This window comes from Pteropus medius, unplaced genomic scaffold (genome assembly GCF_902729225.1).
Source record: "Pteropus medius unplaced genomic scaffold, Ma_sr-lr_union100, whole genome shotgun sequence".
NCBI lineage: Eukaryota > Metazoa > Chordata > Mammalia > Chiroptera > Pteropodidae > Pteropus > Pteropus medius.
In genome coordinates, this window is record NW_024344436.1 from 1,185,615 (window position 1) to 1,210,359 (window position 24,745).

The 24,745-nt window shown below is 39.0% G+C and overlaps 1 pseudogene; it reads left to right on the forward strand.

Annotated features, from left to right (window-relative positions):
* Nucleotides 1-24,745, forward strand: part of LOC120610529 (translationally-controlled tumor protein-like) — a 104,710-nt pseudogene that overhangs the window by 17,474 nt on the left and 62,491 nt on the right.

The following is a 24,745-nucleotide window of genomic DNA, read 5'->3' on the forward strand; positions in this document are numbered from 1 at the left end:
GTTTGTACGTCAATCAAACCTCAATAAAACTGTAAATGTAAAGAGAAAAAGCAAGAAACTGACCTGGTGGAGGTGAGAAGATGTTTGGAGGTATGGAGACTGGTTTATACACTAGTCCATGTGACAGGTGATGAGGCACCAAAGTAAACAATGACAATGCGAAAGAAGAAAAGGGAAGGGATTCAATAGAATATAACAAAGTAGACTCTGTAGTATATGACAATTACATGTTGGAGTTAAAAAGAGTGGAAGAGCCTATGCCGGCTCCTAGATTTCAGGTTCGATCATCTGGAGTGATGGAAAAGATGAGAAGCCTGTGACCAATACATCTATCTTACCACCTAAAATATTGCAACATACTTCATTGATTAGTCAACCAAACTTGTTTGTGACTCCTGAAAAAGAGGGACTAAGACTTTCATTTCAGTATCCAGAGGGTCTGGCACATTGACTGATATGTAGCAGGCTCAAAATACTTATTGAATTCTTCATTAAAAAACATATATAGTGCTTACTATGTGCCAGGTACTACTCTAAATGCTTTATAAATATTATTTCACATACTCTATATAATAATCTCTACAAGATAAATATTATTATCCTTACTTTACAAATTAGGAAACCAAGGCACAGAGAGATTCATTATCTTGTCTAAAATGATAATAAGTTACCAGTCTGGGTTTCAAGCTCAGGCAATTTGGCTTCACAGATGTTGCTCTTAATCATTGTGGTACCCCGAATAAATATATAACTTTCTTGAAGCCTATTAATACCTCCAAAGTGCCTTATATCCACCTTCAGTTAAATAACACCTTTGAAACTCAGCTCATGTGTCCTCTGCCATTCCAGTGCTCATCCGGGTCCCCAAGGTAGGGTTCAGAGCCCTTCCTGTATGCTGTCATGGTATCCAGGGCTGACCTCTGTCTTAAGACCGATGCCACTCTCTTGGAACAGCCTATTTATTTCTCTGCCTCCTTCACTAGCTTGTGAGCTTCTCGATGACAAAGGGTTCCATCTAATACATATCTGTGGTCAGAGCACCTAGCATTCATTTATTTTGGCTAAAAATAAAAAAAAAAAAGACCCAATAAGGCACACATCCATGTGGAAGGGTGCCAGGATGAACCTTGAGAGATGCAGTAGGAGTTGGTGGGGGACAGGGATGTGGTGGGGAAGGTAGGAGGTGAAATGTAGGTAGAGCAAGAGTCTAATCTCAGAGACTAAGCCCTTCTCATCTCACGAAGAGAGGGGTTCGAATTGGAGAATTCCTTGCCAGTGAAGATTCCAAACATCTGTTTCTCATCTTACTATCCATTTATGATTTTTTCTTTTCCTCCCTCTGACTCTTGGGGTTGGCTACAGCAGCCGGAAAGCCCATGTGGAAGTAGAGTTCTTGGTAAATCGCCGAGGAGGCTCCAGGGCTTTAAGGATCATTTTTCATTGGAAAGAGCAAAATCTAGCAGAGGCTGGTGAGGGCTAGTAAAGAAAGCATGACTGGGAATATCTGCATCATGTTTGCCTCTGTACACAGTGGGGAGGGAGAAGGTGTGGGTTTGGGGTATCTGTTTGTGTGTGTGAGTCCAGAGGATGGCGCAGATTCTTCCTTGCAGCTCTCATTAGGTAGGAGTCAGAATCGAAGCCTCTAAATGGCTGAGCCTTGAATGATTCTGCCTGTGCTCACCTGCCCCATCCCAGTATGAACAAGGGTGTCCCTCCGTGAGGAAGTCTCTGCACAGGTCAGGTCTGTGCCAGGCCTTCTGCTCTGTACTTGCCACCCACAGACTTCACAGGAAAGTAAACAGAGGCAGAGAGAGCATGTCCCAAAGACTTAAATTGGAGCAGAGTGAGCCAGAGGAGACGGTGAGACCATAACAATTAAGTAACAGGAAATGCCATTTTCTGGAATCTCTGTAAGGCTGAAGGTAAAACTTAGTACTAAAACTAGTGCTAAGACATTAAATGTTACCTTTTATATAAGTTGCTTTCTACTTAAGCTATTTCACACCAACATTTGATGATAGCCAGTTTAAGGCATAAGGTTCCACAGGCTAAGAAAATCATAGACGAATCTGTCAGATTATCAGATTCCAGTTTGAGCTCTCTAATAGACACTGAAAGTTTGTACAGTTCATTTAGCCTCCAGGTCTTTGTTTAATTAGTCTTTAAGAGTCAAGTGATGCTGTATTAGTAATAACTAGATTTTGCTTTGAGATTCTCAAGGGATAGTGTTAATAATTCTCTATTATAAACTCCATCATACTTGGAAGATTTTTACTGGAAAACCTTGAGATATTGGTAGCTCTTTCTGAAGGCCTTAAAATGATATAGAATGGGCCTTTGTGGTGCAGTGCTTGGTTTGGTGTAGCATCTGTGGTCTCTTCCACCTCTCAGCCCATCAAAGTCCTACAGTGGCCGTAAAACTGATTTTCAATCGAGGGTTCTTTCCATTAATGAACTGGCCCACTTTAACAGACTGTACTTGAGACTCACATGGCATAAAAAATGGTTTCTGTACCACGTCCGAATGTGAGGAAAAGCTTGCAAGATGTTATTTCCAGAAAATGTCAATGGTTTATGAGAATAACAGATGAAATTATTTGAAATTGAGACCATTTCTGACAACCTAGGACTAAAGGTTTTCATTGCACGAGTGCCTTTCCAATTTATTTTTCAGGATTCCAAGGAATCCAAGGAATAACCTCCTGCTTTCCACAACATTTGCTACAGACTTCCATTTCACCTTGAAAAGAAATGTTTCAATGCTTCTATTGTGAGGGAGAGCTAAGAGTCTTGAAGAATTCTTACTAAAAGGTAAATGACTAATATCTGATCCTGAGGGCAGTGGGGAGAGAGTTTGGGTATCTGAACTAAGCTGAACAGATAACCCCACACCCCCATTATAAACAAAGATGCCCAGTTCCATTAGAGGGGCCTTGATTCTATTTATAGAAGCACGTGGGATTCTCGTCACAGCTTTGGTTAAAGCTTTGCTACTGGGACAACTCGCCATACCCGTACCTAGCTCCAACTTTCTTAGAGTGAGTTCTCTCCCAAAGACCACACAGGGCTAATAAACATATATTTTTTAATGGCCTTGACTATGAACTTGACAGAAATGCATAAACATGTTTAAATCCAGCAGTGCACACTGCCTAGACTAAATAATAATAGTAACAACAACAACAGCAGCTAATATCGGTCGAGTTCTTGCTATATGCCAGGCATTGTGCTAATCACTCTGCATAAATTACGTTATTTTCACAAAAAATGCTAAGAGGAAAGTAGTCTTATTACCCCTATTTTGCATATGAGAAAACCGAGGCATGGGGGAAAGTTTAAACAGCCTGCCCAAACATTGTGAGTGGCTGAGCTTATTAACCCAGGATGATTGACTGCAGAGTCTGGACTCACCCCAGCTGGATTTGCTGCTTCTCTGGAAACAGAGCTCTGAGTTGTAAGTCAGCATTTAGCCCAGAACCTTTTAAGAGTATCACTTAATATCCTTGCTACCCTAACCAATAACCACAACTGACATTTGGAGTACTAAGAAGGCAGGGCTCTAGGAGTTGGGTGCTTAGTACTTTTCTTCTTCCATTTTCCTGAGAATAACCACTGGCAAATCTGTAGTTCTGGTTCTCATGTTAATTGCATTTCAGTGGCTGGATAAGGGTAAAAATGAGAAAGGGGGAACTTAGTTATCATTATCTACTGAAAATATGTAAAGGAGTATTAATATTATTAGAAAAGTCAGAAGAGGACTGATGATTCCAACTTCATCCTCCCATTTGGATGTCATGGAAAGAATGAGAAGACTGAGCATGACAGAAAACCATGATAAATGTCCCTAGGTCTGGGCCAACCAGGGAGAATGTCCTAGGATAAACCAGCTCAGCCAGAGGGAGCTGGATCTTTCCACAATATCCTAGAGGCCAGTGGGACACCTCATAGAAGGCAGGAACCTGCCTTTATGCTTATTACTTTGACTATTCTTATGAACAAATCCTATAGCTTGGATAAGGAAATGATCCCTTTCTTCAGCCTTCACCAAGACTATAGCCCCAGGGCCCCGCCTTCCTTTGGCCCCGATGCCGCATATTTTAATGGGGGAACCCCTGTTGACATTTTAGAGGGAAAAGAAGAGAGTGGGTGAATGGGTTCTAAACTCTCTTCCCACAGCTGTGACATTTAGGCTAGCTCTGCATTCTCGGGGCCCATAGAGCCTGCAGTATGCTCTTCCAGGCCCATGATTTGCATGTCTTCTAACTGCCTCAAAAGGACAAGGGCCAAGGGAGGAGGAATCTGTGGCTGAGGCAAAGCTGCCGAGGTGAAAGGAACCTGCTTTGGACAATGAGTGCTGGAAGATGTGTCAACCAGGAAGACACCAGGGAAAGGACCATTCTTGGAGATGGAGGAAACCAGAGCTTCGAAGGTGGGTCCTCCCACCTCTGCCTGCCCCAAGGCCTGAAATCCCCACCTTGCCTCACTCTCTATGAGCCTCCAGAAAAGGATGAGCATAATAATTTCTTGGTTTTAAACATGATGTTATCTGAAGGCTGGTCCTATGGGTGATTGAAAGAGCCTCTGACTTGAAGTTTGAAGGCTTGGGTTTGAATATAGCAAGTTGCCAAATCTTCTCGAGCCCTATCTACAAGCAAAAGTAATGCTGGCTATCTTGTAGGCTAGCTGTAAGATTCAAGTGAAATATGAATGTCAAAACTTCCTGTAAATCTGTAATGGACTGTTCCCACATGAGAGGTGACTGTTATTACTATCCAAACAAACTAGTATGTTATAAGTTAATGATATATGTTCATTATGTTATCAATTAATAATATAAGTGGTTAATATTTATTTAACAGATACTGCATTAAATATTTTTATTTAGTTTAATAAAACAAATATTTATTTAGTGACTACCACGTGTCAAGCACTGTTCTAGAAACTGGATCTATAGTCAAAAACACGATCCTTGCTCTCCTGGGCTTACTTTCTACTGGGGGAGACAGACAATAAACAATTACATAAAAGTAATGAAGATAATTTCAGATATTAATGAATACTATGAAGTAAATAATCCAGAAAATGAGACAGAGAGTCTCTGGGGATGGGAGCACAGCAGCTTTATATAGATGGTTGCCTTCTGAAGAGGTGATTTCTGTGCTGAGGCTGAAATTGGTGAATAGAAGCCACCCACATGAGGGGTTGGGGTGTGGACATTCTTGGTGGAGAGATGAGCAAGTGTGAAGGTCTTGAGGCAGAAGCTAACCTGAGGACTGGGAAGAGGGCTGGAGTGGTTGGAGTAGATCCCTGAGTGAGACCGGGGTAAGAGATGATCTTTATGGGGCTGCCAGAGGGTGTGACCTTTGATCCATGGTGAGAATCTCATTCCTAGGGGAAGCCATTGGAAGATTTCAGAAGGAAAGCAATCTGATTGGATTCATATTTTGACAAGAGCTCTGGACTTCCTAAATAAGGAAATTGTTGATAAGAATTAGAATGAGGCAAGAATGGAAATCGAAAGAGCCTTTAGGAGGAAACTACCTAGATTATCACAATTGATTATCATAATCTAGGTAGGAAACTACCTAGATTATCACAATTGATTATCATAATGAGGAATGCTATGTTATTCTCTTAACTGGGAAACTGAGGCCTCAGGAAGCTTGAGTAGTTTTTATGAGGAGCCCAGACTGCTAGTGAGTAGTAGAGCCAGGATTTGAATGCAGCAGCTCTGCTTCCAGAGCTTGTGTTCATAAACCTTTAGAATATTGTTTCTCCCCATCAAATGCCTTTGTAAGCCACTGCAAGTAATGCTGTTAGTTGTGGCTAACCAATGGCTGGAGGGAGCCGGATGAGGTGGGAAGACGGGTCCAGTTTGGGTGGAGTTGGGGTTGTTGCTGGGAGAGGCCAGGCAGCTGTTATTAGCATCACCATCTAAATGGCCGGCCTCTGCTCCACCCTCCCATGGGTTTTCCCGTCTCAGTCACAGGGTCTCCATTCCCACCACATCGTGTCCCAGCACTTCTGTTTGTGTTGGTACCCAGAGCACTCCACTGAGGCCTGTGGTCACAGAATGGCTCCCCTCCACGTTCTGCCGCAGGTCGGGAGCCACGGGGTGAAGATCGAACAGTTCTGTTTTGCCACAACAGCTGCCTCCATGGTAACAGCATGTGATATCACTGGAAAAGCAATTTGTAGGACTCCTGAGCTGGAAGGAAGGAGACAGGGCTGGAGAGGGGAGGGCAGGGGTTGGAGAGGGCAGGTCCATGCCAGTGCTTGAAGGTGTTATAAACAAAGGTCCCCTTCTGTGGTCCTTGTCATGTCACTTCTTTTGGCTTAGGCTCAATGAATCCAGATGTTCTTAGATGAGCTCAGGCATAATGGCTTTGTCATAAATTTCTCTTCATTTTTCAGCCAATCTGGCAAATATTTGTGATAACCTCATTCTGTGAGTCCCAGAACACCTGTGGGCTAATGGGGGTTAATGAGAACCAACCCTCCCTTGGTAGTGTTCTTGCTCTCTGGTGCTACCCTGAGCCAGGCCAGGCCTAGGTCAGCAGGACCTGCTGTCCAAAAGAACTCCTAAGACATCCCAGCAGTCTTTTCTTAGAAACAGGAAATCGTCTTCAGCCAAGTATAAATGAACTAAAGCACCCAAAACCTGAGGACTGCTCAAAACTCTCAGACAGGGAAGGCTGAACTCCTGGCCGGGTCTCCCTGACTCACTCACGCTTGAATGGGATTGATCTCAGCTGTGGCCTCGGCCATTTTTCATTGTGCTCAGACCATTATGTAAGTGCTGGTAACAAATCCATTGAAATACTTTCAGCAAAATCTTTTTCCACCCTGAAAAATATATAAAAAGAAATCAAGACAATGTTATTCATTTTTTTTTTTTTCATAACCTCATAATCTTTCATCGGACAGACACTTATCATTAGTATGATTGGAAAGTTTACTCACATGCTTCCTGGGCAGTTATTTAGATAGGGGAGAATGGAATAAAAGAAAGATTGTGTTTCTTTCTAAATATTACTACTTTCTAAGTAGTACTGGGGGGCCACCATGCATGGATATTTGCTGTGTCTTGCAAGTCTGTGAATTTTCTTTTCAAGGGATCAATAAATATGTCCATGCTTCTTGAGGACTTCTCTAAGTTCATTGTGGCATCCCCAGCACCTAGCTTGATGCTTGAAATTTGGTAGCAACTCATTAAATAATTGTTGGACAGAGGAATGAATAATTGAATTAATAAATTAGTGAAATTAGTTCTTGATTCATCGGGGGGCATAATAAGCCAGCATTGGAGTGGGGAGTATTACTTGTCAGAGGCTGGGTGAAGGAGAATAGAAAAGAACAAGAGTTGGTCTGGTGATGGAGAACTTTCTCCTGGGGGTGGCAGTGGGATGTTAGAGGAAGGAATATTGGACTCAAAATCAGAAGAGCAAGTATTAATTTCTGACTCTGTAACTGGGTAGCTGTGTGACCTCAAAGTGTTCAATCTTTCTGAGCCTCAATTTCTTTATCTTTAAAACAAGAATTTTAATACCTACAAATATTATCATAATAACTTTGAGATTAAATGAGACAAGGGTGGAAGAGAGAGTAATAGGATACCTCACACACAGTAGGGCCTCTGCACACTTTTGATAAGTTGTCATTTTGGCAGCCTTGGATCTGTGGCCCAATCTCTTCCAAATGGACTATATAACTTATTTTCCCATCGATGGAGCTCACCATATGTTTTCACAATCAACAAGTGTCAACTCTCAGAGTTCTTTCATATGGGTCACATGACAGGAAAGACTTCTCCTGTCCTGAGTGTGTGGCTTCTCTTGAGCAGGTCATATCATTCAAGTGTCCCCAGGCTTCCCTTCATGGTTATTGTAAGTGTCAATGCAATGAGTCTGAGTGAGCACCTCATAAAAACTTCAGAACACATCCTCATGTGTTTTTGGAGCTGTGGGTTGTCAACTACTGATGTGATTTTGTGTGTTGTGTGTGCTTTTACCTAAAATTGGGCTGGGGACCACTATTAATGACTATGCTGGGCCCGCCCTTCCTTTATGAACAACAACTCATGCTGAGAGGAGAGCCACACCAAGGCCCTAGCCCTCCCTCGGCTCTGCCTATCTCTGCCACCACCCACACATATGTGCCTTGGTGACAGCTCTTGTGGAGGCAGTGTCTACTCCCTCCCATGACACCTGGGCTTTCCAATGAGCCCGCCAGCTGAGGGAGTGGTTTCTGTGGTATGGTCCCCACAGCTCATTTTCCATTAGAGTCACCAGGCAACCACCAGAAAGCGACAACTCCTGACGCAAACTCCCGTTTGCCCAGCGACAAGCTCAGTATCCCATTACTAAGGCTGGGCTGGCTCCAGGGCGGGATGTGCCCAAGTCATGTTGCTTATAAGGGCAGACTGGAGAGCTCCAGAGCCGTACTCTCAGCAGTGCTTGTGAGGTTGGGCCAAAGTAGTGAGGCAGTGTTGGGTGAGTCAGGTAGGGGGCAACAAGGTTTAAAATCAGAGAGTAATCCCAAATGAAGCATTCTCCTTTGTTCTATTCTGACTGGAACATTTTTCTTTCAGGGCATCACCTGGGAAGTTAACTGTTGTGCTACTTAAAAAAATGATACTAACATTTAATTTTTATATGATGATTTACAGTGTTCAAAACAGATTTATTTCCATGATTGAAATTTATCCTCCAACTACCTGTTTGAGATAAGTATGGTATTGTCTCTATTTCAAAGACAGGAAAACCAAGGCTCAGAAAGAATTTACTAGCCCAGTGTTATGGCGGTGAGTCATTAATTGACTGGGGCCAATCTTAGGCCTTCTCCATCGGGCTGTGGTGCTCATCCAACCTTCTTTCCAATGGACTCTGCTCTTCCTTGAAATACTAGTTAATCGATCCAGTCATTTACTGACTTATTCTTTAACAAGTACCTATGGAGTGCCCGCTATGTGCCAGTATGAGTAAAGCGATGAATAAAACATGCAACCCCCTGTCCTCATGGCACTTAAATTTTGAAAGGAGACAGACAAATTAATATGTGTGAAATTTCAGGTGAAGATAAGAACACGGGAGGAAAGTTGAGCAGAATTGGAGGTGAGGGAGGAGCCAGTGTGTGTGTGCATGGGGGATGGAGGAGAGCCTCTGCTTTATACAGGTGACCAGAGAAGGCCTTCTAATAAATTACACCTGATCAGAGCCTGAAAAAAGTGAGGGAGAGAGCTTTATGCATGGTGGCTCTTGGGCATGTGCTGGATGACAAAATGGATTAGTACCTGGCCCCCAGCTCTCCAAGGTAGGTATTGTTATCCCACTGAGAGATGAAACAGCCTCAGAAAACAACTGGCCCAAGTCCGGCAGTTACAAGCAGGGAAGATACAGTGCTGATTAAGGTGCGTCTTCAGAGGTCTGCTCTCCACCACCACCAGTTTCAGGCAGAGGCATCTAATCAGGTAGGGAGACATTTGGGGCAGGGTCCTCGTCATTCATGTTTCTCAAAACAGTGGCCTGTTTTCATGATTTGACTTCCTTTTTATTTTCTATTTATATTTCATATCAGGACCAGAGCCCAGAGATTACGGTCAACATCAAGTGTGTTGTAGTGAGAGAGACTAGAGTAATGATAACATTTCTTCAAATGTCACTGTACGTCAGGCATTGTGTTAAGTATTTTAGTACACATGGTCTCTCACTTAATTTTCACAAAAATCCTATGATACAGATACTTCTTTTATCCTGATTTTACAGAAGATGAGCTTGGGTTGAGTAACCCCATCAAAGTTACACTACTAAGAAGTGTTTGATTTAGATTCAACTCACCCCTTACACAATAAACCAAGTTCTGGAGCCCTAAGGAATGGATGAGAAAAATCTTTAGTGGCAAGAACTGGTGGGGAGGAGGCATAGGGCGAAAGGCAGGAGAGACTGTGGGTCTGTTCTGTGAGAGTCACTATTTACGTAATACATTTAAGTGTAGTAAATTGGGATTAGTTCTAAATGAAACCATTTTTTTTTCCTCTCCAGAACTGCATTATAGAAGTATCACAAGCAATTCATTAGTTCACTAAGAACATGGGGAAAACTCCCAACATACTTACCATTTGATTTTTGAATTTCTGCTTTTTACCTGATTATTAAAATATAGGCTTACCGGCAACAAATGAGAACACTAAAACATCTCTAATCTTACCATGCAGCAATACTCATAATCATTCTGATATCTTAGTATTCTGTCTTCTTTCTAGGCTGCTAAAAAATGTGTAATTTAGTCAAAGCAGTTCTTTACCGATAACGATGCAAGACCACCTCTATTTTGGGAACCGGACTCCACGTGGACGGAAGCCGCTCTGGTTCAGGCCTCGGTGCCGTCCTTTCCCGTCTGCTCATCACGGTGATTGCACAGGAGGTTGTGGTAAAGCCAGGCCCCCACCAGGCCCTGCCTCTCCGGAAGGGTTTTGCTGACCCTGGGCTCTGGTGGAGCCCGGGGCATCCGTCCCTGCTACTGAGCTATACATTTCCCTGACAGGAGATGCTCTCAGTCCTCCCTAGACGGCGAACATTTGTGAGCAGACAGCAAGATTCACGGCTGTCTGGCTTCTCCCTGTCCTCCTCCACATGAGTAGAGCCAGATGACAGAACACTAGACAGATCCGAGGAGGCGCGGCTCGCGGACCGACGACATGCCAAGCAGAAAGGAGCACTGTCTGGTCCCGGCTTCGCTCTGGCTTAATCGCAACCACATGAGCGAAGTCAGGGCTGCTGAGCATAACTGCGATTAGAACAGAGTTTCCTTTGGGAGATAAATGGGGATCAAGCTGTTAACTGCATGAGACAATGTACTGTTGCAGACATCCTTTTAGCAGCAAAGGTAGCTAACGTTCATTGAGTGCCTAGCATTCGACTGGTATGGTATTCAGTGCTCTGTGAGGATTACCTCATTAGCTCTCATAACACATTGAGAAGGTAGAAATTATTTTTATCCTCATTATGGAAATAAAGACGCGGAGGCTCAAAAAGGGTAGATAAGGTACCCAATGTAACCCAACGAGTCTGTGGGGGAGCAGTGATTTGAAACAAGGCAGTTTTAATTTAGATCCTAAACCTCATTTGGGGTTTAATTTCATTCATTCACTCATTTATTCATTCACTAAGCATGCTAATTCAAGCAACTGTCATCTCTCATCTGGACAACAGGTAATGATAACTTCCTGAGTCTCGCCTCTCTCTGACACAGTTTTAACCTTGGCTGCACATTGGTAGTACCTGGGAAAATTTCACTACCATAGGTAGCTAGTACCAGAGATACAAGTTTAACTTGTCGGAGATGTAATCCAGACATAAGATACCTATATCATCTATATGTCTACATATCTGCATCTATATACATCTATATCTACATATGTATACACACGTACACATACACATATGTATAAATTCTGATCATGTTCCTGTCCTGTATAAAACATTTTCCTGGATAAAGACCCAAACTCTTAACATGGCTGTAGGGCATGGCTCTGCACCATCCAGCCCCTTCTTCCTTACCCGCCTTTTACACAACTCCCCTCTTTTAGCACACTGCCATTCTTCTGGCTTCCTGACTTCCTGGAATGTTCCATGCTTTTTTCTGCCTCAGGGTCTTTATATGATGACCACAGTGCTCATCTCTATTTGCCTGGTTGACTTGTACTTATTCTTTAGGTCTTAATTTGGTGCAGCTGATTATAAAAATGGTCACAATTTTCTACCTCTCCTGGACCTGCACATTTTGCCATGTGACTGCAGCTCTTTCCAAGGAGGGGTAGAGTTTCTTTTCCCAGCTCTTGCAACTGCACTGGCCTTGTGACTTACCTTGGAGGGGATGTTGTATCAGTCCTGAGCTGGAGCCTCAGCAGGCGTTGTAGGCTTCTGCTTGTTCTCTTAAAATCCTACTATCACCGTGTGAACAAACTTGGTCTGGTCTCCTGGAGGATCCCAGCTGAGACCATCCCAGACCAGCCAATCCCAGCCAACCTGAAACTGACCACAATCTCATAAGGAAGCCTAGCCAAGATCTGAGCCTGGGCCAGACCAACAGAACCTTTCAATTGATCCATAGACTTGTAAGCAATGATAAATGGTCATTGTCTTAAGCCACTAAATTTAGGTTGATTTGTTATGTAGCAATAGATAGCTGATACACTTCAATATTACTTCCTATTTCTTTTCTAGCTTAGACCTGGTTCTCCAGTTTATCCACTCTCATAGCACCTTGTACTTGTAAATTGTAGTATTTGCATAATTCTACCAAGACTAAAAATTGTGTAATTAATACTTTTTCTTCTCTCTCTAATTAAGCTCCACAAGATGAGAGACCATATGTGATTTGCTCCCTAAAATATTCCTATAATCAATCTAGCACTGTTTTGCAAATGCTAAAGAAATATTTCTTTTAAAAGATATACAAAAATGAATGAATATATTCACTAAATATTTATAGTGTTTTTTATATATTTCATATTTTACAAGATTTAAAAGACATAAGAATGAAGAAGGCACAGTTTATTTTATTTTATTTTTTAAAATTAATCAATTATTTATTTATTTAATGGTAACATTGGTTAACGAAATCCAATAAGTTTCAGCTGTACACTTTAACAGTTAGGCATATATATATTTACACTGTGTGTTCACCTCTCATAGTTAGATTTCTTTCTGTCACCATATATTTGACCCCTTTTACTCCATCTACCTCCACCCTTCTACCTCCCCTCTACTCTCTGGTAACCACTAGTCTATAGTCTATGCCCATGAATCTCTGTTTGTTTGTCCTGTTCATTTGTTGCTTTTAGGTTTATATCCCACCTACAAGTGATATCATGTAATTTTCAACTTTTTCTGTTTGGCTTATTTCACTTAGCATGATTATCTTGAGGTCCATCCATGTTGTCGCAAATGGCAGTATTTCATCTCTACCTATGGCTGAGTAATATTCCGTTGTATATATGCACCACAGCTTCTTTATCCAATCATCTATTGTAGGACACTTCGGTTAAGAAGGCACAGTTTAAAAGCTGGAACACAAACATGTAATCAAAAATTATAGCCCAAGTTAATAAATTGAGAGTGTTTTTAGTGTTGAAGAGATCCGGGTAAAATAGTAGGTTGAATACATCTGGAGGAAAGAGGTTTTTAGAAGATACTTTATGGAGGAAATACTTGAGATGATGATTCTATATCTGATGAATGTGTGGCAATGTGTATTCAGATGACATAAGTAGGACCACAATATGACTTTTCAGAATGATTAATGATGTTTGTTGAATTTCCATATAAGACAAAATGCAATATTCTCTCGATTTACATAGCAGTTGCATTTATAGATAATTTGAACTGCACAAACCGTGTTTTAAAACTGTACAAAATCAGGTCCCAGGTGCTTATAGAATTAAATATTAGGGTCAGATAATTATAAATAGGTTTTCACCCACATGAATGTCTGGAGGGACATTTGAAAACTCTGTGGAATGTGAGTAATTTTTTATTGCATGGGATTGTCCTATGCATTGCAGAATGTCTGGCATCTCTGGCCATTGTACACTAAATGGCAGCAGCATCCCCTCCTAATATTCTGATAACCCAAAGTCGCTTGAAATTTCTAAGGCTCTTTTATCAGCATGGAGCCACATCTACATTTAACTACTGATGTAAAAATATTGCTTTGACTAATTAACATTAATGTTTTATGAAACAGTGTTATTTGAAAGGACTTATGCTCTCCATGCAAGTATTCTAAAACCTCTGAATTACAATCATATTATTGGAAAGGATGACTCATCAGATTTTTCTTGAAGGAGAAAGGACACTATAAATACTACTTCATTTCTATCCCTAGAAGCAAATAACCTTAATGTCTGTACTTTTCATGAGAAGGATGTGGTCAAGAAACACAGCAAGGCCTCGTTTCCACGGTACTGAGAACAGCGCAGCTAAAATTGCTTTTCATGGTCCTGGGTCAATAGCAGTACAAAAACCAATGACATTTCCTGGAGACTTATTACGAATAGAGCAAGTCCACATCAATTTTTACTGATGGGAGTAGTTTGGATTACTGAAGAATCCTGGTTGTAAATTTCTAAGCATTTAACAAATCACTTAAGGAGTATATAATCAATGAACGAACATTTGAGCACCTATGTTATGTGAAATCACTGTGCTGGTTGCTTTGAGAATAGAAAAAAAGTCCTAATAAATACTTCTGTTCTTCGAGGAACTGAAAATCTAAATTTGGAGATAAAATAGGATTGTGCAAAATTTACTGACAACACAAACCAGAAATGCCTAATGAGTGATACAGACACCAAAGGCTTAAGGAGTTTAAAGGCAAAGAGGTCATCGAGAACTTGAGTGATCAGGGAAGTTTTTACAGAGGCTGGAGCAGGTCCTAAAGGATAGATATGAATCAAATAAGAAAATTAAGGGGTACATTCCATGTGGAAACAATGACATAGGAAAGAAAGGAGGCAAGAGAATTAATGTCATCTTTTAGAAACTGTGAGCAGACTCATCTGGCCAGAGTCCTACTAGGTAGTAATTAATAAGTAAGATGACATCATTAGTAAGATGACAATGGAAATTTAGAGCCAGATAGCGAAACATCTTTAATACCAGACTAAGATATCATAATTGGTGCAATGAACATTTTGGTCAAGATAGTGAAAGGATCAAAGGTTACTTAGGTATTAGGAGAAACCCTTTCTTTTCCCCCTTGGTTAATATTTAACTGTGGAGAAACCTCAACATAAATACTCTTGGCCTCTGAATCCCCTAACTCAAACCTCCCCAGGGAGGAAAGAATTCTTTTTCTGATTGAAAGTTTGGGAGATAAAACTGGTTATGCATTAATCAGCCCCCTCCTTACTCCTTTCCTGAGATGTTCCAGAAGAATGGCTATACTCCTGCTGCTTGCACTCTCAACTTTTACAGGGATAGGTCCACACAAAGAGGCCTGTGTCCAGATGTACTTATGATTGGGTGGCCAAGTCTGCCTAAGTCAGAATGAGGTATTAGTGTGCCCACTTGACTTCAAACTTCAGCTACATTCTCCCAAGTAGATTTGATCTGTAATAAAATTGAAATTTTGATCCGTACCTGTCCAACTCCTGTCTTTCTCTCTTAATTAATTCCAACTTGAATGGAACATGGCTGCATCTATTAGCCTCTACCACATCACAGACAAAATATTCACTTAGAGGAGAGGAAAAACCTTACCAATCCAAAGACTCTAAGAAAGATTTGTCAAAGAAAGCTTGTGCCTCATATATTTTAGACCTATAAATTAGGTCAGGACTGGAATAGTCAAGAGCAGAAAACAGAGAAATATCAGGATGCTTTAGATTAGGTGTCGATGAACTATAGCCCACTGGGTCAAACACAACCATGTAAACAAAATGTTATGGAAACACAACCATGTTCATTCATTTGCATATAACCCTATAATCCATGGCTGCATTAGTATTAAGGCATAAGTATCACTATATTTATTTAGATATATTCATCAACATTGAGTAGTTGCAACAAAGATCATATGGCTGCAGAACCTCAAATTATTTGTGAATTATGAGAGGTCGTTGAGAATCAGATACCACTTACCCACATTTAATTTTTGTGTGCAAAAGCATAGTTGACTAAATTGAAAGTTTGAGGTAGAATATGAAGGGAAAGGAAGAGCCTTCCTCATTATTTTCATCAGAATATCGAACCATTAAGAGATAAATAATCTGCCAAATAGCCATAATTAAATATTCCTCATCACTTCATTCTGTCCATGAAATTAATTCTTGTGCTACTGGATTTTGAATAGTGGTCTGCATTCTTGAATTTATCTGTTTTTTAACTAAAAAGTCTCCTGGAAATCCCTCCTCAGTTCCATGTTACCATCTGACAATTGTCCAAGCATTATGTGCTTTAAGTTCTGACCCATACTCATGAATTTCTCCTCCTTGAAATATCGATAGCTGAAAGTACTTGGTAGACTCATCTGCTTGAGACTCTGAGATTGTCCTTTGCTGAACACACACACAAGGCTGCAAGCCTTCAAGTAAGCATCAGAGGAAAACATAAAATAATTTGAGGATAAAATTAAATTAATCATGGTTTGTGTCATTAATTTATTACGGTCATCAATAATATCCAAATGGAGGAGAACAAAATTCTCTTTTGGGGGATAATACATAGCTATGCCATAAAGGTTTGACCAATGTTTCTCCTGAGGGTAAGAACATATTATAGAAAGTGAAGGCATTAATAAATCTCCAGGTACTTTCAATTCATAAAGTGTACAATCTCTGAAATATTTCTATTAATGACATTTTACATACATCAAATTATGCTTTGATTTAACAACTCTTCCCATGGAAATAGCACTGAGCTAATTAAGAAGTACAGAGTATACCAAGTGTAACTAATTATTTCTAGTATTTGTCTTTTATACAAAATAAAAGAATGAATCTTTGTGATTGTCCAGGGCTTTCTGAGAAATCCCTCAAATAGTTTTGAGTATAAAAAATTGTCCTTTTAAAAAGAATTTAGGATATGATTTTAGAAAAATCAATTTTGAGTTCTCAAAGTAGATTTGGTGGCTTGGTTAAGATAGAATCGTAGGTGCCTGAGGAATGATAGTGTGACGGTGCATTTTATGTGTCGACTTGGCTGGGCCAAGGTGCCCAGATAACTAGTCAAACATTATTCTAGATGTTTCTGTGAGGGGGTTATTGAATGATTACCATTTAAATTGGTAGATTTTGAGTCACAAAGATTGCTTTCTATATCTTTACAATGTGAGTGAGCTGCATCCAATCAGTTGAAGTCTTAAACAGAACAAAAGGCTGATGACTCTGGAGCAAGAAGGAATTCTGCCAGTCGATGGCCTTTGGACTTGACCTACCACATCTATTTATTCTTCCCTGGATCTCCAGCCTTCTGGCCCACTCCCACCTTTTCCTTGATATACAAAAACACACACTATCACTATACAAACACAGTTGTGGTTTCCTGTCACTATATCTACTAATGTAGTATTAATCACCCATATTAACTATAACTGGTAACTAAATTAACTAAATTCTACTTTTGTGGGAAAAAACTGGTAGGTAGGTGATTCATAATTATCTGTCCATTTGCAAGTGTTCTAGCAGACCTGTTAATGGTATGAGATATATGGTAAAATTGCCTGTGGTCATACACATCCATTTTATATCTTTCTAATGTGAAGAAAATATATGTTCATTAACATGACCCAAAGGTATAGTCATCATAACATATAAAAATAAAAAACAAAGGTTTACAGATTATGATATATATATTATGACCAATGTTTTAGTATTCTATCTTAGAAGTTACCCAGGTATACAAAGATTATCCATTAATAATTTAATATCGGTCCTAGTTAAAGTTAACTAAAAAATTTGGAAGTGATTTTTAAAGTGAAACATTATAGAACATGATAAAAGTTTGTGGAAATTATTTTTTAATTTAGTTGAACAGATAGTGTTACAATTTTCACAATCATAGTATTACGTAGGAATAATGAGCTAATTTGATTAGTAATCCAATTTAAGAAATATACAAAGTTCAACATAACTAGTCTATTCATGAGGAAACAACTGAAATCTAACAAAAATAAAATATATGCTTATGTTATACTTAACTAATTAAATCAGGGTTTGAAAAAATGACCAACTAGTATAAATTCACCTTAATTACATGAACTTGGATTTTTACATGAAAATATTTCTGGATTAGCAGTTTCTGCTAAAAGGACTTTTTAGTCCCTTAAAATATACATTTAAAACATAAGAAGTTTAGTTTATTTTCTAGGAAAATATTCTGAATTCTGGGAAAATATTAGATTTATGTAAACATTATTCTCTCTAAACTATTAAAACATAGCTCCATTAAAATACTATATAATCTAATTCCATAATACACTCCAGAGGTAGAAAAATATTTCACATTTACACACCAAGAGGTAAAGACTTTCTTCACTTATAAATGCATAGAGAGCCCCTGACTTCAGTTTCACAGCTTTAGCCATAGATCAAAGTAAATGCAAGAACTCACCAGACAAGACCTTAAAGATTTAGTCTCTGTCTCAGTGAGCATATAATATTCATTTGCACTCCTAAATAGAGAGAATAACAAACAAAAATTAATTAAACAGAATCTCTGCTGTTTCTCACTTTGGAATAGATCCCCATCATCTGAATGTCAGATGATAAAACTAGATTCTCCATCATTTCTGCCATCTGTAGGGGACAACTCATCAGCCATGCACAAATCAGGCCTAGAACGAACTTGGCTAAGTATAGAAATGAAAGCAAAAACACAAAATCAGGATTAAAAGAATCAGGACAGGTTAAGTTGTAATGTCACTTGAGAATCACTCCAGGAACCAAGAAAAGACATACTTGGACTTAAATTAGCTCTGTGGGTATCTCAATGGGACCTCTAAAACTGTTAAAGAATAATTTTTGAAAGCTAAAAACATGACTCTCATTCAAATATAGGACTACTTCTTCAACAGTATTTGTAATTATTCATTGTTGAAGGAACCAGTAAGATGGTAAAGCTAGCTCACCATCTTAAAATAAGACATCTAAAAAAATTTTTAAAAAGGATATTTTTTTAAAAAAAGGACAGTTTTGACGAACTGGGTATTTGTAAGCATTAAAAAATAAAAAGTAAAAAAAAAAAAAGAATGCTACAATAAGATTCTTAAGATGGATACCAAATTGATTAATGTCCTACAGGACAATAAAACTTTTGGGATTATCTTCTTTGTCAAACAGAAATATTCTAGTTAACCTGAAACTCTAAAATGTCTGGGCTCTAATCAAATTTTAATAGAAAAGTAAACAAAGTTTCCAAGAAAATTAAAAAAATCATTGGGCAGCACTATTAAACAATGCTTTTGCATGATGTTGAAAGAAAATTCCACTCTCCCCTTTGACTTTTTCCAGGTTTTGGACAATTTTTCTTAATACTTTATTGCTCCTGTTCTATTTATATGACTCCAATATGTTTTGATTTTGCAAACTATTCCAGTTCCTTCTGAATTTCCTGAGCAGGCTTGAGTCCTGAAGATCAAGCATTTTAGACATAGGTATTTAAATTTCTCTTCTAGTCTTCAGATTACAATAATTTTATTGTTTTTTTCCCCCTCTATATCATCCCAAGATAATGGTGTATTTTTTAAGTAGTAAAGGCTCTCCTTTATTTAATAGTATATTAAAGCAATCTACTATTCTCTGTGAGAAGCTATAACTTGGAACTTCAAAATCTAAAGCCTCTTTTTAAACTTCTCTGATTTACTAAATTTTGCAATTTACTCTGGGGCGACTCTTGAACCCTGTGGATAAGCTACATTAATTCAGATTTATTCTTCCCACATTTCTATCTTCAAAATAATGTAAAAGATGAACAAAATTATAAGTAGTTGAACTAGAACTTGTTTAAAAATTTAGAGCTTATATCTCACATAATAATGCTCTGTAGTACAATGGGAAAGTATTACTTTTGATGTTTAAAGTCTAGACCTACTTTCTGGACTGAGAAATGCACCTGTAGCAGCCGAAGTTGTTCTGCAGTGTTTCTTTCTTTAAACTGCCCCAGTTCCCCCACAGTGCCTAAAGGTGTGGATTAGCAAGACTCTTTTTTCCTGTGATCAAATCATTGCCAGTGTTGGCATAGCTTGCAACATGTTTGCTAAGTACCCTTACCCCCCATTTGTTTGGCATTTTGCTACAATATATGGATATTAAGAAAAGCTACTCATTGCAGACACAACTGCCATAAATGACAGTGATTTACAAAGGTCAAAATCCCATATGGTTTATTCAAAAGCCTAAAGCCCAAATCTGCCCTCATAAACTGCACTAGTTAAAAGCCAACCACACAACTATAAAAACCAGTCCATAGCATAAGGTCGAAACCCCACAATACCTATCCATAACTGCTAAAATCTACAGCCTAAAGCCTGTGATCAAGGATCCATTGGGAGCCCTATCTACAGGTGCTAATTCTTCAGATTGCAACCCTTTTCTATGTTGGAAAATTTCCAACCCAATTAACTGGATTTTGGGGTTCATAGGGACAATAAGTAGCATCCCATTTTTTTCTTGCCCCAGTTTGGATACTGAGAGATACCATGTGGAATTCACAAGCTGAAGATTAACATAGCAGGTTCATTATCAATGAAGCAGTTAGAGACTATGGCTTAGGTGTGAAGGTCATATGGGCTTACTAGAGTCTGCATTGCGTGAACATTTTCCCCTTCCACCGTCCTCAAACAAAAGGCAAAGCTCACAGGAGTCATGTAGCGGTGGAGCGGGTATGAGTAGAAAGTCTACCAAGCTACAGAGCTAAGCTGTATATAGATAAATTCCTCTTCTGGGAATTGAAAATAAGGTGGAAATGTCTTCTAACAGAGGTCTTTCCGTAACAGAACATGAAGTCCAATATTAGGCACAGGGAACTGGACTTATTTTTATTTCGAGGCCTTAGAACAAAAAGCCTAACAGGTCTTAGAATCTCAGAATCTCCCATTCATGCATTATTTATTCCTTCGTTCATTCAAAGATATTGATATTTTACTACATGATTCATATTGTACTAGAACTGGAAAACAAAAATAAATCAGACTCATATGGTTCCAACTCATAAAATTTCCAGTCTAGTGTGGAAAACAGAAATTAAACAAATGCTTATCCATATTATGACTGCCAAAAAGAAAGAAATCTCAGAGCTCTCAGGGACTTTTTCTATTGAAAATGAGAGAAAATCCAAATCAAATTGGCTTAAGCTTTAAAAAGAAAGAAATTTTATCTGCTCACATAATTAAAAATTAGTCTCCAGGCATATCTAGCAATAGGGACTCTGGTTTCTCTTTCTTGATTTCCCATCTCTGTTTCTACTGTGTGGACACCATTTTCAAGAAGCTTTTGTAGATGCCATAGCTCTAGATCTTACATCTCAACTTTAAGCTCAGTGAAAAGAGTGAGAAACTTTATAAAAAAGTCCGCTCAGGTAATAAACCCATCTCCATACCGCTCACTTTGGGTTAGGCCTAGACCCGGAATGAGACGTATTATCTGTGAGTGAGGGGAGCATAGTTACCCAAAAGGGAAGGAATAGGTTAATTATTAGAAAGCTGAATGAATACAGGGAATAAAAGTCACGGATATTCACCATGAGTGAGTGATACTGGGGACAATAGAGAAGGCTTTTCTTTAGACAATATGATCTCTCTGATCTGAAGGATGCGTAGAAGTTAGTTAAATTTTAGAGAAAGTGAAGAACATTCCAGGTTGAGGAAACAGCATGTGAAAGATTGCCAGGGAATGTGGTAAGAAGAACATTATATATTTCAGGCCAGCACGATCAAAAAATGATAAAGAGGGGGAGGGACAGGAGAGAAGGTTAAAAATGTAATAGGTATCAGATTATATCAGGCTTTGTAGGTCATGGTAGAGCCTCTATCCTTTTTGTTTTAATTTGGCCATTTGGATCAAGGGATGGTAAACAAAGGAGTAAATTTAAAAAAAAGAAAAAAAAGGGAATTTACCTGGATGACTCTAATATTCCATGGACAACATTCTAATATAATCTCAAGGGTCTGCCCATTTTTAAAAAAATGTCCTTGAATATATATACCTAATTTTTCTTGAAATAAGTGGTCACTTATTTGGGTTAATAGAAATCATTGCACTCAGTAGACATGTTTGATATAATGGTATTTAGTGGGGATGGGCTATGTCTTAACATATTGATAAACAATATTACCATTACTCTCTTTAAATTTAGACTCACATATCCTTCGAGTAACATTTTTTTATCTTTCAATGGTTGGACCTGGACCAGTTCTAAGCAATAGTTACATATTATTAAGAAAAGAAGAATGAGTGTGTAATGTCTCAGCATAGCCATAATTTCCCCAAACTCAAATTATAAGGGCTGACTCACAAGGTGAGTGCTTGGGTGCGTTCTCCTTGGAGATCAAGATATCTCAGAAGACAGAAAAATCTTAGAGAACAGAAGGCAATAGAAACATCAGCCAGAGAATTCTCTTTGAATTGCTGCCAAACTTTTCACCTTTTCATTCTCCAGATTATTAAAAGAGCAAAAACTACTGTGGAGATAAGGGAACAAACCAAGAGTTTCTACTCCTGACACTTTGTTGAAAGCTACTGACAGAAAAAAAGCTATCTGTATCCTACTATAATTGAGATGAAATAAATAAGTCCTTTCTAAGGGAAGTGGAAGAATCGGAAAGAAGTGCTATAGAGACAGTTTGGAAGGTTAATTTATGGAGATTAAATCCACTGTAAGACTAGCAACAGTGATTTGACAATATTTTTCTAGCTTTCTTTTACTGGAGCAATGGCAGAAAAAAATAGAGGTGACACTGGAGTTGGCAGAATCTGCCATTCCTCAGAAAAAACATTGTAATGGTCAGGCGATTCATGGTAATTAATCTTATGGCGGTGATCATTTTGCAATATATACATAACAAATTATTATGTCATATATCTTAAACTAATACAATTCTATATGTCAATTATGTCTCAAAAAAACTGGAGAAAATAAAGAAAACTCGAAAGTGACAAATAAAAAAAAGTCTTGTTTATGTGTACAGACAGGTGCTGATTCAGAAATACAGAAAGACTTGGACTAGGAAAAAAAGGGAAGAGTGTAAAATCCATGGATAGAGTTCTCTTTTAGAAGTAGGAAGATGCTGAATGATGCCCCAGCTTCCTGAGAATCAAGTGTAGAAAATGTAAGTGGAGATCTTGGAGACAGAATTGTAACCGGACCTATTTGAGAGCTAGCCTAGTACTGATCCACTCAGAGAAAAGCTGAAGACGGCCCTTATTCCTTAGCTTATGTCTGCTAAGGTCTTCTGTTCAGAATGTTTCTGGAAAGGAAGCCATGGATGGTTTTTGGGCTTAGAGTTTTGTGCAGAAGTGCCTTGGTTTGGGAACAGGTTCATCTAAATGTGTATAGTGAGTCTCTGCTTCTTGTGGTAAGGCTACCCCTCCTCCAACTTGTGAACTAAAGTTGGCTAGAAGAAGAGATAGAAAAAAATATTAGGCTGAACTGAAAAGAAATCAAGCTGTAATGTTTTTGAATTTGGATCAAATTCCAGAGCTTTAATACTGAGCTCCTTTGGGCAATTTCTATCACATATATCATTACTGGTCTGTGTCTAGTGTCAGAAGAGATTTGTTAGCATTTTGCAGGCTAACAGCATTGAAAAATTGCTACGAGGTTATTTCAGCCACTGTTTCAAGGATGAGTGCTTCTTTTCATATTTCTTTTGGAGATCCAAAATGTCATGCAAATGACTGGTACTGGTCCCTTAATTGCTTGGGGTCAGATGAATTCTGGCAGAGCAGCAATGGGCTTTGGTTTTGTAAATTGATGATTGCACAACTTAAGGAATGGATAACAGTTCCCTTTTAGAGAATGGCTTTCTCAGCATATGGGAACCACAAGAATTAAGAAGGTTTAGAAGCAAACTGGCTGGCATGAGCCAAATTCCTAGGAATAATACAGTGAATCACTGGGGGGCTCTCCTTACCACAAGCAAGAGTGTATGCCACAGCTCATCTAAGCTAGTTTGCTAATCTTTCTTCTACTTCTTCTCAACCTTGCTCCAAATCAGATGATTTGGTCTTTGGTTGCTGGGTTCCTGGAAAAAAATAGTTTCCCACCATTCTTTTTGTCTTTATCTTTAGAAGAGATTGAAGGAGGCAGACAGACTGAGGCCTGTCTGCAGTCAGCATGACAGTGAGAACTGTTTACATCTGTGTAAGTATATGGGAAGGACACACTTTACTTACTAGAATGGTTACTCAGAAACAGAGTAGGGAGATGTGGGTGAGAGGTTATGGGAGAGCCAGGAGAGAAGGAAGGAAGAGTGGCAGAGGTAGGCTCCTCTGGTCATGGTGAGGGTGGGAAGAGCAGTTTGCAGAGCTCAGCCTGTTTTGAGATCGTCGCTACAGCACAGATTGCCTTTTTCTGTCTCATCCACATTGGGGAATTTTTCCTGTGTATCCTCTCTCTCTTTCTCTTTTGCTCTCTCTCTTTTACTTCTCGCTTAGCTAGTCATAAATTCTCAAAGAGTTCTCCCCTATGATCTTTTACCTTTCTCCTTCCTTTTTCCCATTGCCCAAGGCAATGACGAGTCTGTTTATAGGCCATTAAATTGGCAAGACAGTAAAGATCTGGCTGTGGGGAGGAGAAGAAAGTTAGTGACAAAATAGGGACAACTAGGAGCTTTGTGCTTGGTGGACAGCGCTGACTTCTCTTCCTTTCTTTTTGTTTATTTTTTCTCCTCCATCCATAACCTTGCCATGATGCTCTTAAATTTGGATGATTGTTTGTTGGATAAATAAAAGGGCTCCCTTTATCTGTGGAGGATACTTTCCAAGACCCCCAACGGCTGCCTGAAACCGAAGATAGTACCAAACCCTATATATACTATGTATTTTCTATGTATTTTTCTATACATACATATCTATGATAAAGTTTGTAAATTAGGCACAGTAAGAGATTAACAACAGTAACTAATAATAAAATAGAACTATTATAACAATATACTGTAATCAAAGTTATGTGAATGTAGTTTCTCTCTCACCAGTAATTTTTATATTTTTTAGTCTGAACCTATTTCTGAATCTGCATAACTATCC